A 10,392-nucleotide genomic window follows, 5' to 3' on the forward strand; every position below is an offset into this window, starting at 1 on the left:
TGTTATATCGTCAAATAATTGTTTCTTAGAATGTAACACGTCTAAAAAATGTTCAGTATTCGATGTATCCCATAATATTTTATCATAATCATGGTTATCATCCATATTCAGATTAAATATACAATTCATTGTAAAAGCAACAGGACAGTGGTCCGAAAATTCTGATTAATCAAGAACACTCATATTCAATATTGAATTAAAGCTATTTACATTTGTTATTAAATAATCAACCGTAATTGCTACGGGCTTATTTCTGTAAATTCCGTGGTATGTGTAATTTCCGTGCTCTAGTCTACCATTGACAATAACGAGATTGTTTTCTTTGCAAAGATTTAACAACCTTGACCCGAAATTATTTAACTGTGTATCACAATTTTTTCGGGCAGGTAAATTTCACTGGCACCAGATCAGAAAGAAAATGCCTCCGTACGTGTTATACCCTACCCCTAGGTATTCTATAAGAACCATGGTCGTGAACGGGAAAATATACTAACCCATTTCAATCGGGTATTTCATACCTAAAACACACAGTTCAGTAAATGTGTACTATTAATATTAAACAAGCAGTAAGTTATCTTCCGTTGTGTACCGGTCACAATTCTTCAATACTTCTTATCTTAGAAAAACAACGTGTAGTTTACAATTTTTTCAAAGGTACACAAAAAACTTGCTTGAACTTCCCTGGTGAAGTTCCGTTCTAGATTACAGACACACTCTGATTGGCTGATGTGAAAATGTATGTCAGTCGTCATTTTACTACACGTGTATGCTAAAATGTTTATATGCAGCATAAATGTGCAAAATGAATTAAATAAACAGAATAGATGTATACCAATGTATGATTTCAAATTCAAAATCATATACAAGATGAATTTCATTCATCATTTCGAGTCTTATCGTAAAACTGTGAATATATTGCATTCTGTTTTTGTTTGTTTACATTTCGTTTAACATGTGCACACTGTCGTGACCTCTAGACCGGATGTTCATTAGGGGAGTTCACGCAAGTTTTTTTCTGTAACGTTGACTAAAGCATTAAATATATGGAGCATCTCTGCAATACGGAATATTGAGACAATGTGACTGGTGCACGATGGAAGATAAATTATCGCTTGTTTAATATCAATAGTACACATTTACTGAACTGCGTGTTTTAGGTATGAAATACGCGATTGAAATGGGTTAGTATATTTTCCCGTTCACGACCATGGTTCTTATAGAATACCTAGGGGTAGGGTATAACACGTACAGAGGCATTTTCTTTCTGATCTGGTGCCAGTGGTAAATTTGAGGCATTATTATCCAGTTGTGGTAAATCTATGTAACGGTTCAAATTTATGTCATGCACGTAGTCGAGTTGATCGCTCGTGCGCGAGTTAAGGTCACCCACGAAATATACGGAGCCAAGCTAATTATACCTGAAGATGTCATTATTTAGATTTTCAAAAAAATCGAATTCGTAAAGTGGAGAATTAACATTACGATACACAGCAGAATCTTCCGGAGGAATATAATATAAACAAATATATACATCTTTGGCAGAACTACATAATTTTTGTTTGAATTTAAACCAGATAATACCCTTTTCATTTGTGCTTAACAATTCAATGTAATTACAATAGCACTGTTTATAATATACAATTACACCACCGCTATGTCTCTTTGATTTTTTATTATATTTTGGTCTTGTGCAGTTAAAATGGTCATAACCATTGATATTTATATCTGTTAATGTAGAGTTCCATGTTTCAGTAAGCAAAATGAGGTCATAATCCGAAACAAAATTAAGAAAATCACAGTCATTCAGTTTATTTTTGATACCCTGCACATTCCATAGTAATACATTTAGCTGTTCCTGATTAGCTTCCTAGCTGTAGCCAGCACTGGACACCGTGTCTATTGTGTAATATTTACCGTCAATTATCAGTTTATCATATGACAAGACTGTTTTCTTGTTATTTTCACGAGCCTTGATCATGGTAGGGTTCAGTAATTTCCTTCTATCTTGAATGGCTTTGGGGAATTGGTCACTCACCCTGTAACAAGTGTCTTGGGGCAAATCATTGAACACTTTTTGTTTAATATATTGTTTATCCAGGTAGTGGCTGAATTTGACCACTATCGGCCTAGTTTTAGTGTTGTCATATTTTCCGATCCTATTTACATCCTCGTGTGCATCGCTGATTTTTAAATCATCTCTGCAGAAATTTAAAATTGTCTGCGTGCAGTTTTCTGAACGGCGTTCTTCAACACTGTGTTTTTCAGCGAAACCGAAGAATAGTACGTTCTCTCTCATTGAAAGAGCTTGTAGGTCAATTCAGTGTACTTAACACGAATCTAATCACTTACATTTTAATTGCAAATACATGTATTTATTTCCGAGTAAAGATTTTCTCTGTGTATAGCTTTGGTCGTTTTCAGTTGAAACTGCAAAATGGTCACTTATAAACTAATGTCACATTATTTGTTAGAGATATTGCTCATTAAGTAAAATCTGACAAAGGTTCAATCAATTGCATATATTTCCTCATGTATAATACTATAAACAGAACTTCCTTGACATCAGTGTTCCGGTGAATTCTATAACAGTGTAATCGGCTTTTTGTGAAATCTATGGACATGCAACATACAGTGGCATCAACAAACTAAAGCATGGCATGCCTCTTGGAAAATATGAAAGTTCAGAGTAAGTACGAACATGAGCTTATGAGCTGATAATCAATCAATTAAAGATGTAAAGGTTGTGAAGTACTTTGTCATCGAGTTGATACTATACATGAAACACATAGTGATTGTGAGAAACTACCAAACCTTAAATAGAAACAAGTTTTATTTAGTAAATGGTTGACTATTGAAGGTGATAAATGTTTGATGCTACACCCTAATGATTTGCCTCCGAAAGATCATGTACATCTATTTATCATATACATGCAAAATACCAAGTGCCTTAAATTATCTAAAATCATGAATAAATATTGATCTGTTAAAACAGATACATTCCTCATGCAAAGATTATCAATTATAAATAATAAGGTTATTATAATATTATCTCGATTTTGGATGCTGAATTCGGCTTGAGTGGGTTTTGCCAGATCGGATCTAACGAGGCGCGCAAGCAACGAGTGTGATCCGATCTGGCAATATCCCATTCAATTTCTTATCGCATGCTTGTAATAAACCTTGATGTGGAATAAACTTGAACTTGTCAAAAGGATTATTTATTCAATCTATTAGAGAAATGAATAAGATTATATTTTAGGTTTAAGTAAGACAGGTAGTAATTCAATAACGTACTTGTTTCCCACCTTTACACTCTACTGGTACTACGGTGTTCCGTTTGGACAATCGTGACTTTTTATTGAATCCTAAACCGCGATGTACGATAGTACGATGGTGATAATGCGATGGTGCGATGGCACGATGATAAAACAACGATAGTATGATGGTGAAAGCGCGATGATGCAATAGTACGATGGTGAAATGTCGATGTAATAACGCGTTTTCATCATCGTATCATCGTACCATCGCGTTTTCACCATCGTATCATCGTACCATCGCGTTTTCATCATCGTACCATCGCGTTTTCACCATCGTGTCATCGCGTCATCATCATCGTACCATCGCATTTTCACCATCGTACCATCGCATTTTCACCATCGTACCATCGCCTTCCGGTGGTCATGTGCAGTGGTACAGTATATGTGTCAGTAAAATACAGGCTTGATACAATATCATTTTCACATTGCACTATGTACCTAGTACATCCTAACAAGAATAAGCTGAGTTTGAATAATACTATGTGACTATTACACCTAGCTTTTTATTTACTTTCATGCATACATAAAATACAAAGGACGTGGCCTTAAAGATTTTACAGTTTTAATGAACTGAGCATTGAACATTTTGTAAAACATTTTGCAAAACAGCAGAATCTAAATGGTAAATTTCTTCTCACAAAATACATCGAGATACATTGATCTATTGTTGACAAAAATACAAGTGCACGGGGCTATGCATTTCTAACCGGAAGGCAATGGTACGATGGTGAAAACGCGATGGTACGATGGTGAAACCACGATGGTACGATGATGATAACGCAATAGCACGATGATGAAAACGCGATGGTACAATGGTGAAACCACGATGGTACGATGATGATAACGCAATAGCACGATGATGAAAACGCGATGGTACGATGGTGAAAACGCGAAGGCACTATGGTACGATGATGAAAACGCGATGGTGCGATGGTGGAAACGCGATGGTAGGATGATGAAAACGCGATATTTCATCACCATCGTACCATCGCGATTTGATCATCGTGCCATCGCGTTTTCACCATCGTACCATCGTTGTTTCATCATCGTGCCATCGCGCCATCGCGTTTTCGTCATCGTACCATCGTGCATCGCGGTTTAGTATTAAATAAAATGTCACGATTGTCCGAACGGAACACCGTATGGTACTGATGATAAACTCGGGTAGATGATAAACATACGGGAAAATTAGACCCATCGCGAAAATCGCCACAAAAGCCGATAATAAGTAGACATTGTAACTAAAAAATTAAAACCGGAATTTTTAACATTTTGACTCCAAATATATATTGCTAAGTGCATCAGATAATATATATACAATATTAAAATGCTGTGTGTTATTTTTTAAAAGAGATATTTACTCCAAAAAATTTAGTCCCCATAGCATTTTTGGAAATAGGATAGACAACTCCTGAATGACTATCTCATCAAATTTGCTGATATAAAAATAAACTTAGGTATTTTCCCGGGATACCCTCATTAAAGTCTGTTTCTTCATTTCATTCAGACATGGAATGTAAACAAATACAGGAACAATTTAACAGTACAAGGACATCAAACAACCTATTTTATTTTCCTTCAGGACAGGTACACATGTTAGGTCATACTTGTAGTTAATAAACCAAAATGTAAAACAATTAATTAGCTCATCAAAGAAATGAAGACTAATAACTTCACAATATTTTATTACCTCCCTTCATTACATTTATCATCTACATTCTACATATTTTTTTTATGGAATTACCTCCCTTTATCTCAAATAAGCTTTCTTATATTGCAATTTAATCAGTCAGTATTTTTACCTTAATTTTCAGACAAATAAATTCATATTTTTTTAATCCATGGTAAGACGAAAAGCATAAATTATATTAAAGAATACCATAAAAGCATTTATCACACATGAATGCAAGGTATACACAACAAATAATTTTGATCCTTGTTGCCAATGACAATGTTGAAAAATATTAAAGCTCAGATGGCATAACAGTGAGATAAAATCTTTTTAAGTTAAGTTAATAATTCCCATATTAACTTATGACTACAAAAATTTAAAGTATGTTGTTATTCCCATTTCAGTCCAACATATCTAAAGAAGTAAATACTACAAAGACTGTATATCAAATTTTTGAAAATAAAATTCCACCAACATATTTTGTTTTTATTTCTTTTATCTTGATTATGTAGTGTACTTATCTAGAATGATGAGATATTTTGAAATGTACATTTCTTTATTCTCCTGGATGGAAAAAAATAAAATATATAAACAAAACAACCATTTATACCAACCAAATTGTAAAATACTTAAGTTTCTTTGATGATAGTAATTATATGTTGAGACATGAAAACAACATAAAATATCAACATAAAATATAACTAAAAAATTGTGGAACATCATATGTAGATTAGATTAGACTGTATTATACAAATATTTATATGAAAATATGTGACAACTGTGGTTAAATAGAATATTAGTTAACTTATGTTAAAATGTTGAACTGCTTTAACATTAATCTACAAGTGATGAATGAGTTCATCTTACCATAACTTTGACAGTTAATGTATTATTAAGAAAACTATAACATACAAGAAATGACACACAGACAGTATAAGTTGCTGAATGACTGGGTCAGTCTCCACCACAAATACTATGAAACTTAAAAAGTCCAATTAAATGTGTTTCTTTAAATTAGATTGATCACATTTTAACACTTCTATGAATGCAATTGTTAAATGCTTGCTTCTTACATGCATGCAATAATGGAAATAAAAATGATTTAACAATATATGTATACAGTCTTGTCATGAACACATTCTGTACAGATGATAATACATAGAAAAGTCAACATATTTATTATATGGGTCCATCTCAGTTTACAGCTGGTGCATGGCTGTCTTGCACTTGAATATACATCTTGCAGCACAGTTGGGGTAAATTCCATTTCACATGACAACACACTTGTAGCACTTCTGGAAATACAAATTTAAAACTTTATTACATAAAGAGAATAAAACATGATAGTTTTTAAAACAATTATAACATCATTTTAGACATTTGCAGATATTCTAATCTTAGAAATATATTATCAAGCAGCAAGTCAGGTAACTCTACAAATTGACATTTTGTCTAATTTCAACTTGTCTAAGGAATTACCTGTTTTAAGCAGCAAGATTGTGTTGCTACTTGGCTTGCTGCTTTATTTAAATTTTACATATACTTAGATCCACTAAATGACAAGTTATTTAATAGGACTGTCTGAAAAGATTGCATAATTTATAACATTCAATGTACATATTCAATAAAATGGTGAAAAAAATAAACAGATAAATCTGATGATGTTCATCTATGATCTCACCTAAAAGCTCCAACAACAACCTTCAACCTCTGATTAGTATATGATGTAATAATGATAAACTACCTAAAGTGTTTTTATATAGCATGCAAAAACAATGAACTTGAGAACTGCCAAAACTTCACCTTATGGGTAATATATGTTCACTTTTCCCCTTGTTGAAAGTGTTGTTTTTCTTAAAGCATTTGAAATCATAGATATTATAAGTACAATGCAACCTCTGTAGCAACACCCTGTGGGATATACAAATATTTTAGTTATTTTGAGGTTGTTGTTCTGGAGAAGTAAATTTGATAGTTATATTTCAGCTTAGGGAAATTCTCATGATGTTGTTATAGAGAGGTTTTTGCTTCAGAGTGAGCTACTCTGGAGAGGTTGTACTGTGAAAATTGCTTCAAACTTCATCTCCTTCAACTGAGCTAAATGAAGAAAAACAACAAAGGATTTTCCAAATTTAGAATTTCCTTGTTTACAATTTGACATTTAATGTTAGGCAACTATGCAGACATATTTTTATGTGACACAATGCCGCCTTTAACTATCTTATTCCAATGAACAAATTGTCAGTCTTGACAAAATCATGTGAAAAAAAGATCACAGTAAAAAACATTAATCCTAATCATTTTATATATATTGCAAAATCAGCTTTACAGAACTCATGTGACAAAAAATTAAATTCAAATATTGCCTTTGTGATGTGCAGCACTGGCCATGTCTTTTTATCACAATAGTTTACCTTATTTATATCTGTTACTTTTGTCATAACTTTTATGTCCCTTCTGCACTAACAATTGTCTTCAAGTTCTGAAATATTGTAAAACATTAATTCACACACATTCTAGGAAATCAACATAAAATCAGTGTCAAAGCATTTGAATATAATTGTTTTAATTATCTTAATACAAAGATACAAATGTACTTCATGTTTTTGCTGACTGATACAATATACTGAAATTTGTATTTCAATATTTATTATCAAAGTACATGTTCATTCTATTTTTGAAATGTTGACATTACAAAGCTATCACACATTTATTACTAAACCATATCTATTATCATTATTTTTAATGGAGATATGTACTTAGTAAATTGAGGGATACACAAAGCTACAGGAAAGAAATGTTTATGCCAGGCTGACATAACCCAGTAAACACCTGACGTCGTACCGACGTTGGTTAGACGTTGGATTTTGGTCGCGACGTCGGCGACCTAAATCCAACGTCTAACCAACGTCATATTCAAGACGTCTAATAGACGTCAGACTTAGACGTCTAGAAGACGTTGGGATTAGGTTGGATAGAAATTCTAATAAATGATTTTTGCTACAAAACTAACTTGTATAATTTCACTAGTATAGTTTAAAGATATTTACTTGTTTTCATAAAGGGCTGGACATGCGCTTATAAATGATAGTTCATTCGCACATCAAACATTATTAAATCATGTTACAATATCGCATGAAATTTTCTATTTTCGGAAACGGATTTTTTCACGAATTTTAAAATGTTCACGAAAAAGAAATGCATTTTATATACATGTATAAATTATTCTTAATTCACCTAAGAATCTTCTTCTACACATGTTGTCTGTTAGTCATTCGCGAGATAAGCCTGCATCGGTTTACACAGTCTTCCTGTAATTTGATATTTATTGGGATAAGATGGAACAAGTTTATAAATACTTTACACAAAGGGATCGGCAACGTGAGTAACAGATTTTTAAATATTATACTTATTTTAATAGTTATATTCATTAATGCTCCATATTTTTTCAAAGACTGATGCATTATGTTTGTTAGTTTAAAAAGTAATTGCGTTTAACACAAAATTTCGTTACATTTTACGAAGTTATGGAAGATCTTTTATAGAATTTAAAATATTACATGTTTGTTTTGCACGTAGTAATTATGTTCTTAGTAATAACACTAGCATACTTGTATAAGTTTTCGACTTTTATGAAATGATGAAACTGTCAAATTTTATATATTTCAGATAGAAATTTTAGCGGAGGTGAAGAATCATGGGAAAATGACTAAACTTGAAAGTTTCAATTACTGGATTACTTTTTGGATTTATTATATCAGACTTAGATCGCCATAATATGAAATAAAGATGATAAAATAATGCAGGTGTTGATTACGTGTTTGATTGCATAAAACGTTGAAAATTTGGTCAGATTTTGGTTGAAAAGTGGTTAGATTTAGGTTGGAAAATGGTCGGATTGCGACGTCTAGCCAACGTCGGGATTGCGACGTCTAAACGGTTTGCAAATCCAACCAAAATCCAACGTTAATCCGACGTCGGGGTCCGACGTCCATACGACGTCTAACCGACGTCAAATGTTTACTGGGAAAGTCCAGAAGGTTCACATCTTGTCAGGAATGTCAGTCTTATAGCTGTCTTGTACAGTTATTTCAGGAGCAAGAATGTAGCCATACAGCATATAAATGCTTTGAGACCTTTGTTTAACATACAAAAGCATAATACCTCCTGCATTTTTCATAATGGTAACATCTTCTTGGACTGCCACAGGGTAAGACAGGTCAAACAACTGTACATGTACATACTCAAACAACTTTTCCCTACCAAAACTGAAAATGAAAATTATACAACATTTTTTTCCTTTATTTTTGTACAAAAGATGACCTATGCATTTAATACAGACTTTTTACATTTATTAATCTAAATATATTAAAATTAATAATATATCTCATAACTCATTGTATGATTAAAATTATAATCATTAATAAACTATATCAAACATGAACCTGAAGTGTTCTAATTTATAAAGCTGCAATTAATATTGAAAAAAATGCAACTATTGTATACAATGTATATTAAAAAATGTATCATGAACCTGATTATAAAACAGTCTCAGTTCAAATGTATAACACATGCCTGTCAGAAAATCAATGTATGTTGTACTTTAATGATATCATCATGACATGAATGCCATCAATAAACTTCATATATAACAAACTATACCACTATGTCAGCCTCTTTCTTGTTATTTCTACAGCTTCCAAAGACAGACTGCAACTACATCATACATGTCAAGTTTCCCGGATCGTCCGGGAGTCTCACGGATTTTTTGTCCATTTCCCGGACATACGGAAATCAATTATTTCTCCCGGAAATCCAAAATTCCAAGCTAATGGTTTCCTATATCAAACTTAATCCCTAATTACACACTGTGCCTGACGTAATTTATCACTCTACTGGTATATTGATAAGAGTTTAACAAGGTCACGCACTGATGACATTCTGCAAACAGGTGTGTACTGTGCTATTTTTAGATTGTGTTAATTGGCGATTGCTGATACTGACATACCGTAATATGATGATAAGACAGGAACTTGCTTATTGAAGATAATCCTTTATTGGATTGATGGCAATCATTACCACTGATGGAGAAAACAACTAGAGATAGGTTATAACATTCTTTCAACAGCTATGATTTTCAATTTCATTTTGATGAGAAAAAAGTATTTTTCAGTATAGATTCAAAAGGGTGAAATAGATTTATTTCCATTCAATGTTAGCTTCTGTTCATTTGCAAAAAATCTAAGAATGTAAAAAAAACCCTGCAGATTATTCACATTAAAGAAACTCGCCAGTATAAAATTTCATCCAAATTCCAATTCCTCTGCTCAAACCATACTGTAATAACTGAATAAAGTTACTATAAATCTATATATAATTTTTTGTTTACATTGCAGAATTTCT

The 10,392-nt window shown here is 32.5% G+C and overlaps 1 long non-coding RNA gene across 1 annotated transcript; it reads right to left on the reverse strand.

Annotated features, from left to right (window-relative positions):
- Nucleotides 1-4,871: 4,871 nt before the first annotated feature.
- LOC128554663 (uncharacterized) lies at nt 4,872-10,004 on the reverse strand. The gene is made up of 4 exons (XR_008369661.1): nt 9,652-10,004; nt 9,154-9,257; nt 7,404-7,471; nt 4,872-6,284 (listed from the first exon to the last, which is right to left on the reverse strand). It is a non-coding gene; the product is annotated as an uncharacterized LOC128554663 (long non-coding RNA).
- Between the last annotated feature and the right edge of the window lie 388 nt (nt 10,005-10,392).

Source organism: Mercenaria mercenaria, unplaced genomic scaffold (genome assembly GCF_021730395.1).
Source record: "Mercenaria mercenaria strain notata unplaced genomic scaffold, MADL_Memer_1 contig_609, whole genome shotgun sequence".
NCBI lineage: Eukaryota > Metazoa > Mollusca > Bivalvia > Venerida > Veneridae > Mercenaria > Mercenaria mercenaria.